The sequence below is a fragment of the Papio anubis genome, unplaced genomic scaffold (assembly GCF_008728515.1).
Source record: "Papio anubis isolate 15944 unplaced genomic scaffold, Panubis1.0 scaffold272, whole genome shotgun sequence".
Lineage (NCBI taxonomy): Eukaryota > Metazoa > Chordata > Mammalia > Primates > Cercopithecidae > Papio > Papio anubis.
In genome coordinates this window covers 88,426-97,024 of record NW_022162806.1, presented here as the reverse complement: position 1 = coordinate 97,024, position 8,599 = coordinate 88,426, and positions in this window count along the sequence as shown.

Sequence of the window (8,599 nt, the reverse complement as noted above, 5' to 3'; positions counted from 1 at the left end):
ATCATTGTACTTCGGTTGTAGTTACGTATTTGCTAGTGAAGAGCCATTTCTTTGGAGGGTGATTCTCTAGTTTTTAAAATTATGGCTTTGTGCTCGTTACCACATCTTTGTGGTTTTATCTACCTTTGATTCTTTTGATAATGGTGGCCCGTACAGATGGGATTTTGATCAATGGATGTCCTTTCTTTTTGTTAGTTTCCCTTCTAACAGTCGGACATTAGCTGGAATCTATTGGGTTTTGGAGGTCCACTCAGACTCCCTATTTTGGTGTTAGCAGAAGTTTAAGCAGGTGAACAATGCAGACAGTAATGTTGCTGCCCTGATGTTCTCTGACTTATCTGGAGGATACTAGTGGGAGATTATCAGTCTGCCCCTACTTGGGGTACTTCCTGATTGTTTCTCGGGGGTCCAGGGACCCTTGAGGAGGCAGTCTGTGGTTCTCAAGATCTCCAACTCTGCTTGGAGAACCACTAGCGTCTTCAAAGCTGTCAGACGGGACATTTAAATCCTAGGGTTCTTTTTGTTTGGCTATGCCCTGTCCCAGAGGTGGAGTCTAAAGAGGCCAGCAGGCCTCCTTGGGCTAATGGTGGGCTCCCACCCAGGAACAGAGCTTCCAGGCTGCTTTGTTTACCTGGCTGAAATCTCTCAGGAATGGTGGGCGCCCCTCCCAAGCCTTGCTGCTGCCTTGCAGTTAGATCTCGAACTGCTGTGCAGCAATGAGGAGGCTTCTGTTTAGTGGGACCCTCTATGCCAGGTGCGGGATGTAATCTCCTGGTGTGCCATTTGCTAGACCCTTGGAGAAAAGCACGAGTATTGGGGTGGGTAGCATTTTCCAGGTGGTGTGTGTCACGGTTCCCTTGGCTAGGAGCAGGGAATTCCCTTGCCCCTTGCACTTCCAGGGTGAGGCTGATGCCTGCCCTGCTTCAGCTCTGGCTTGGAGCTGCACCACAGTCACCACCCACTGTCAACATGCCCCAGTGAGATGAACCCAGTACCTCAGTTAGAAATGCAGAAATGCCTCTACCAGGTGACCACTGGGGCTGTCCCAGCCTGGAAGGCTGACCCTGTCCCGTGCATCTTGGAACCTCATTCCGGGTTACACTGAGTGTACACTGTGCCCCAATGTATAGCAGATCTCTAGAACTTATTCATCTTGTCCCAACTGAAACTTGCCTGACAGCAGGACAAGTTAAAGAGCACGGCTGCCACCTACTCCCTCACTTCTTTCTGTTGCGATCATGGTGTCTGTTCAGTAATGCAAATGCTGAACACAAAATAGACATTAACTTAACTAATTCATTGGCCAGAAACATAGTCTACCTAAAAAGGCTCATAGAAACATTTCAAATATGATGGATTCATTCAACAAAATATTGAGTACATACCCGTCCAATGCTCTGTTAGATGCTGAGCATGTAAGCCCAATCAGAAAAGAGAGAGGGTCTGACTGTCTTGGGACCAAAATATTTTTATGTTATGACACAAGGTTACATATGGGGTAGAAGTACATTTTTTTCAAGATGGAGTCTTGCTCTGTTTCCCAGCCTCGAGTGCGAGGTGCAGTGCAGAGGCGTGATCCCAGCCTGCAACCTCAGCCTCCTGGGTTCCGGCAAATTCTCCTGCACTCCGGCCTCCTAATTGCTGGGATTACAGGCATGTGCCACCATGCTCAACTAAATTTTGTATTTTTGGTAAGTGGGGTTTCACCATGTTGGCCAGGCTGGTCTTGAACTCTGACCTGCATTGATCCAGCCACCTTGGCCTCCCAGAGTACTGGAGATTACAGGCATGAGCCACCATGCCCGGCCGGGGTAGAAATACTTTTATCCATTGCTGTTGGGTTAATTTTTTAGAAATCAGTTGAATAAAGGAATCATAAAATTATACATAAAATCCTTATATATATTATTTTAAAGCAAACAAATGCATTTGTCATTCAACAATGTGCTGATGTGACAAAGCTTTTTTCTTTAGTGTGCCAGAAACTTGGTATAAGTTGACTTTCTTATATGTATCATAATTCCTCTTACAACATTTACAATTTTGGGATCTTGGAAGGAGCAATAACTTTTAACACTCTTGGAAATTAATGAGTTCACATTCTTTCTAGAATTTCAAATTTTTGATGGAAAATTTTCTGATACTTATTTTCTCTTAGAAGTCATTTTAAAGTTTGTATGAACATTTAGCTTTTCATTACATACATCCACATTTGTAGTTCTAAATACTTCTGAATTTGTTTTTAAAATATATACTTACACTTTTTAAGTTACATTTGCAAAATTCTGAGGCAATCTTAGCTATTAGTGTATTTATATTCATTCAAACTTGTTATGTAGAAACTCTCTTGGTGCTTTACTTGAGATTACCTAGGTGACATTTGTTTTAGGTTGTTGTCTTGGCATTCATATAACCCAAAGCCTAGGATGCCAGGATCATATGCCAGGATCATACCTGCAGGACTGGACTGTGGATCCTAGTTGGTCAGTCACAGAATTCTCACAACTCATATACATACAATCTTATTTGTCCCTTGGGTTTCTTTTGCTCAGTCTGATATATTTGTTGCTGGTTTCTGGACATGGTAGTTTAATTGCTCTCTTAATGGCCTCATGTGTTAAGAGAGCTTCAAAAACTGAGAAGCTATGCCAGACACTCAGAAATGGGATATAGTGAGCCTAGTATTAAAATTACTAAAACAAACTCACCCCTGGTTTTTAAATGTTTGTTGGCGTAAAACATGATGTGAAATTAGGCATTTGTTGGAGTTCAGGCCACCGTGTGATGTGGACACCACCTCTCCATTGAAAGTTTTTCCTATCCATTCCTTGTACTTCAGATGTATATTTTAACTTTGATTCTCTCAGGTAACTTTGATTTATAAAACAAGCATAATTATGTTTAGTTTCTTAAAATATACTTCAATTCAGCACTTTGGGAGGCAAGGTGGGGCGGATCATGAGTGGGAGTTAGAGACCAGCCTGGCCAACATGATGAAACCTAGATCTCATAAAATACAAAAATTAGCCAGGCATAGTGATGTGCATTTGTAATCCCAGCTGCCCGGGAGGCTGAGGCAGGAGAATTGCTTGAACAGGAGGCAGGAGTTGCCGTGAGCTGGGGCCGCACTGCACTGCAGCCTGGGCAACAGAAGCGAGACCCCTCCTAAAAAAATGTAAATATATATATATTATAGATATATACTTCAATCTATGAAGTTGTAATTACTAAATTTAGACCATTTTTAGTTATTTTAAGAAAGTATTAGTATAGATTTAAGAAAATAATTCAAAATTGCCGTAAAATTGCTCTCCCATTTGAAGGTGGGTTGGTGGTTTTTAGATAGCTAATGCTATGTTTTAGAATGAAACCAAAAGGTATGTGTTTGTGCAAGGAATGCCAAGATTCAAAAGTTTTTGAGAAACAATTACATTTTCTCTCTCAAAGTTTCTGGGTATCGACATTGTTTTCTAACCTGTGGTTTTGATGACTGTGCCATGCGCGGTTCTGTGCAAAACCGAATTCACGCGAGCGATGATATACGGTTCACTATTTCATGAAGCATTTCCTGAACAACCAATGTTTCTAACAGGGCAATCAGTTCGGCCTGGACTTTTTAAATATACTCGTGGGATTACATTTATAAGCACGCAGATATTTAAGAGGTCTGAGAAAATGAACAAAACCCATAAGTGTGAATAGTATAAAGAGCCCATTGACAGGAGAAAATGAAGCTCATAATTACCAATTTATGAACTCTCACTGAATGAAATCATACCACTATCTCCCTCCAAACCCTGGAGGACCCTATCTTTCACCATCAACCCTACAGATTCTGCCCCTATATAAAAAATCCACATTTATTTGTCTCTTGTTTTTAAAACAGCAACTCAAGAACCATCCGCCACATACACAAATTTTTGGCTTGGCTTCTTTAGATGAAGTCTTGCTCTGTCACCAGGAAGGAGGTGCAGTGGCATCGATCGCTCTACTGCAACTTCTGCTTCCTGTCTAAGCTGAGCCTCCTGCCCTCAGTTCCCAGGTAGCTTGGGACAAGCAGCACTTTCACCCCGCCGGCCTTTAAAGAGCTTTCGGGTAGGAGGGTGGGTTTTACCATGTCCATGCTGGTCTCAAACTCCTGACCTCATGATCCACCTGCTTCAGCCTCCCAGCAGCTTGCATTACAGGTGGCTAAGCCCACTGCCTGCTTCACCATGCATTTTAAAAAGTACAATGTTTGCACTCCCATTACATTTCATCCCTTTAACCACACAGAACACTGCATGTCCATCCAACATTTGTGTGCACTCTGGGGATAAAGCACTGAAGAGTGGTAATGTACTGGGGTACAAACCTGAGAATGGAGCAGCCAACTCTTTGACTTTACCAACCTGATTTAGGACCTTGGGTTAAATTTGGGATTGAAACTTCCCCTCCCATTCAGATTCTTGGCCTTGCTTCTAGCACTTCCTCTTGATTAGGTATTGTGCCGCCCATTCTTCTGGCTGAGCCCATTCCCAGTTTAATTCCTTGCAGCAGGGCGAGTATTTTTTGGAAGTGATCAGTCTGGCTGGGTCAGGCTCATGGAATAAAATGCTTCTAATTCCAGACCACTGTGCTTGTATCATTGAGGCGTACGCCATAATTTGTACTTAGACAAAAGTAATTTTTGTTTGAAAATATAAGATTACAAAGTACAAGCGAGTATTTTATGATAAATGAAATAAATATGAACATTTAGAATTTGCCTGAAAATTTATATATGATTTGTACAAAAGCATTCACTCAAATCCAATACAGCATTTATAAAATAAACAGTTTAGTCATTATTTAGTAAAACACTGCAATTTCTCTTTTTTTCATATATCCAGTGCCATTGTAATTCTTCCGTGGTGTAAAGATATTGGTTCCAGCATTCCTAGCAATTGAAATGGACAATTTAAACTCTCCACATGCCTAGCTGAATCTCTAGAATCGCCTTTAATTTTTAAGATTCTTTTCCAAATTCTTTCCATGTTGTTAATCATTTACTTCTACTGCACTTACATTCTCTTCAATGTACTCTTTTGTTGCTGGTGGTGGTGCTGTAAAGCTGTTGCTACACAATGGTAGTAGCTACGTTGAGGTGTGCAGGGCAGCTACCAAGCCCTATTTCTCTGGACCTCCCGGCTGGAGCATTAAATTTCTAATGCATGAAGAGGTGAAGATGAATCCTTTGTATTTAAAATATTTAATGGTGTAAATTATAGTCAAGTATTTTTTAAACTCTACTTAATTGTTTCCATGCAAGGTATGAAGCATCGCAATTCTTTTAGCATGCTTTAAAAGTTAACTATATTTTATTGTATTATAGTAAAGGTAATGAAAATAATTTGATTCTTTATCATCTTTGCAATTAGTCTTCACTTGAGACAGCCTGTTTTAGGTGAAACTTATTGGTATCAATTCTCTCTATTAAGGACCTCGAGCAATGATAGAAGGCCCCTTCATTGCACCTGTCTTCCAATGTGGCTTTATGCCTTGGCACCTGTTCCATTGCCTTTGCACAGGTAAGATGATTTTAAAATTAATTTTTATTTTAAGCTCTGTAAGTACATGTGCAGGGATGTACAGGTTTGTTACATATGCAACGGCTATAGTGGTTTTGCATCTATCAACCCATCACCTAGGTATTAAGCCCAGCATGCATTAGCTATTTTTCCTGCCTCCCACCCCATCCCCTGACAGGCCCCAGTGTATGTTCCCCACTGTAACCATGTATTCTCATTGTTCAAAGCAAACCACTTATAAGTGAGAATATGTGGTGTCTGGTTTTCTGTTCCTGTTGTTGAGAATAATGGCCTCTAGCTCCATCCATGTCCCTGCAAAGGACCTGATCTCTGTTCCTTTTATGGGCCGCATTCCATGGTGTATATGTACTTACATTTTCATTCAGGTCTGTCACTGACATGCACGGGTTGGAATTCCATGTCTTTGCTATTGTCAGTAGGTGCTACAGTGAACTCCATGTGTCTTTGTATTAGAAATGGATTTATATTCCTTTGGTGAAGGCTGAATTGCTTGTTCTAAAAATGTACTGGCTGCTCTGGTTGTGAAATTCTTTTAAATATAGTTACTTTATGCCCTAAAAAGATTTTCTCAAAATAAGGAATAAGTTTACTTAAAGGTACCATTCTTTTTATGAAATAATATAATTCCTAAGCATTCTTTTATTGTATTGATTAGCTCTGGATAGATTTTAAGGCCTGACATGTGAAAGAGAGCTCTTTTTCTTTATATTTATTCACAAACAAGGTTTCTTGGCGTTTGAGATATGATCTGTATATATCTACCTTATAGATTTTCCTTTTGTCCTGGAACTGGCCCAAGCTAAAGCCACACAGCATGCTATAAATAATCCTACTCTTTCACAGCAGGACATTCTAATCCAGCTAAATGTTGCCTGTTTTGTCTGTGGAGCAGAATTTTATCTGGCACTATTTCTGTGAGCTTTAATCATAAAGCTCATCATTTAAGTGAGCTGAGCCTACATCCTGTTTCCAAAGCAGCCATATAAATCAGTGCCCAAAGAAACTGAACTGGGGAAGCAGAGAGTAAATGGGAGAATTTTGAGGAAATTCCCATGATACTAAGATTTTCCATCAGAGCTCCTTCCTGCATAATAATAAATACTGATGACATACTCTAAGTATTGAAGTGAGGAAATTCCCAGCCGCAAGAAGTCTCACGCCAATAGCCTACAAAGAATGAAATTTATAACCCCAGCCCAATTGGTGCTGCATGTTTAAAGTATTCCTCCTACTTACCTATATTATTAGCGCTGGTCTCCTCTTGGTAAGAGTAAATGGCTGCACATTATTCTATGGTTTTCATTATTTGCACATGCCAACAGAGAGTATAGAATCGATTTTTAATGAGCAGCACTTCACAAAGCACCTTGCCACGGTGATACTGCTGATGAAACTAAGAAGCTCTTTGGGGCTGGGCACAATGGCTCACACCTGTGGCCCTTGCACTTTGGGAGGCTGAGGCGGGGTGGATGATGAGACTGGTCTGGACTAGCCTGCCAAGATGGTGAAACCCTGTCCTCCCTACTAAAAATACAAAAAATTAGCTGGGCATGTGGCGGAAAAGCCTAATCTCTAGCTACTGGGGAGGCTGAGGCAGAGAATTGCTTTTCTGAACCGGGGAGGCGAGTTTGAAGTGAACTGATGGCACCACTGCACTCCAGCCTGAGCATACAGAGCGACTCCAGCTTAAAAAAGGTACAAAGAAGAAGCTATTGGGTAAGCTCTTGATATTGCTGTAATGATTTTCTAGTCATTCCTCTTGATGTATATCCAGGGCTTTTGTTTTCTCTTTTGCTTCAATGTGTGTATAGTTTGTTTTGTATGTGCATTTCACGCTTACATAGAGGGATAATTCAATGTTATTTGTTACTTTCTCAACACTTTTAAGATTTCATTCTTAATTATGTGGTTTTCATGATTAAGGTTAAATCTTAGCCCCATTGTGCCACCAAGGGGATCTGGCTAATTTTTTGACTTTGGTGAGGGATATGTAGCACCATCTTTGCCTAGGCTGCTCTTGGAACCCTGGGCTTCCAAGCAGTCCTCCCATCTTGGCCTCCCAAAAATCCTGGGACAGAAAGGAGACACCATGCCTGACCCATTTTGAGACGTGAAGTCTCTGCTCTGTCACCCAGGCTGGAGTACAGTGGCCGGATCTCAGCTCACTGCAAGTCCGGCCTCCAGGTTCATGCCATTCTCCTGTGTTCGGCCTCCTGAGGAAGGCACTCAGCAGGGCGCCTGCCACCTTGCCCGCCGGAGAGACGGGCTCACCCAGCAGCCAGGATGGTCTCGATCTCCTGACCTCGATCCGCCTGGCCTCGGCCTCCCAAAGTGCTGCTGGGTTACAGGCTTGAGCCACCATGCCTCGGCCTCTTTTTTTTTTTTTTTTTTTTAATGATCCTCCTGTGCTCCTGGGAATTAATCCTATCAGTTATTTCCTGAAATACTGGGAACAAAAAACCTAAGGATAACGGATTATGCCATGTTTGAGTGATCTCCAAGCTAAGAATAGTTTTTATATATTTAAAGGGTTATAGAACAAAAATAAGCAATATAAGAGATCAAGGACTAACAAGCATAACATATTCATTATCTGGCCTTTTATATAACAAATGTGCTGGTCCCTGATCTAAATCTTTGTGATTCTGTTTACAAAAGGCGATAGTGTTCTATCTCCATCTATGCTAAGGTTATTTTGATTTAAAAGCTGACATTATATATGAAAATTGAGAGGTGCAAAAGCACTGAATAAATTCCCTTTGAACTAATCTTCATGCAATCAGATTGAGATGATCCATAGATGGGTTTCAGTCTTTCTGAGGGCTGCTTGATTTCTGGTTCACTATTATAGTATGGCCTTTTGAAACTCCAAACTAAAGCACCATTCTTGGGTGTAAAATTCTGACTGCTGAATCGTAGCCGCCTGCTCAGCGAGCTGGTCTCCCAGCTGCCTTCAGGCTGGCAGGCATCCGCCTCTGTTGAAATTGGCAGATACTTCTGGGAGAAAAGTAGCCCCAAAAACGTCATGC